At 61.9% G+C, this 367-nt stretch overlaps 1 protein-coding gene across 5 annotated transcripts in view; it reads right to left on the bottom strand.

The window, feature by feature from the left end:
- The window catches only part of CUNH15orf65 (chromosome unknown C15orf65 homolog), a 6,458-nt gene that overhangs the window by 5,528 nt on the left and 563 nt on the right, over positions 1-367 (bottom strand). Inside the window, exon 1 of one of the 5 annotated variants that reach the window (XM_006017963.3) lies at positions 328-361. The exons of 2 other annotated variants lie outside the window; for them this stretch is intronic. The gene's annotated coding sequence lies outside the window, so the exon portion shown is untranslated. Of the gene's footprint in view, positions 1-193; positions 216-327; positions 362-367 lie in introns of those variants that run through there. 2 more of the 5 variants (XM_025197061.1, XM_025197064.1) reach the window with 2 other exon arrangements.

The following is a 367-nucleotide window of genomic DNA, read 5'->3' as shown; positions in this document are numbered from 1 at the left end:
CGCCCCAGCCAGAACTGGTCACTTATCCTGGTATTGTTACTCTCTGCCCCTGCCCGATAGCCGGACTGCTGTCCGTCCGGACACTGCCCGTGGCACCCGAGGTAAAGGACGTGAAGCCGTTTCTCCGTCTAGTCACTGGCACAAGCGTGGCGTCTCGCACACGGGGCTCAGCCTGGCCTGGCCTGGCCTGTACCTCAGGGTTTCTATTCGCTCTGCTCCTCAGCTGCTCTTTCTCCTCGGGGCAGCCTCCGCTTTGCGGACCGTCCTCTTGCTACACTTGAAGAAAAGGCCCTTTCTGGAGCACCAGCCTTTCCTGCGCTGCCCTACCTTTGCCCTTGGCTGCTCCGTCTCGGCCCGCAGAGCGACT

This window comes from Alligator sinensis, unplaced genomic scaffold (assembly GCF_000455745.1).
Source record: "Alligator sinensis unplaced genomic scaffold, ASM45574v1 scaffold250_1, whole genome shotgun sequence".
In the NCBI taxonomy this organism is placed as follows: domain Eukaryota; kingdom Metazoa; phylum Chordata; order Crocodylia; family Alligatoridae; genus Alligator; species Alligator sinensis.
Note: the sequence above shows the minus strand (reverse complement) of the source record. Positions and strands in the feature narration are given on the sequence as shown.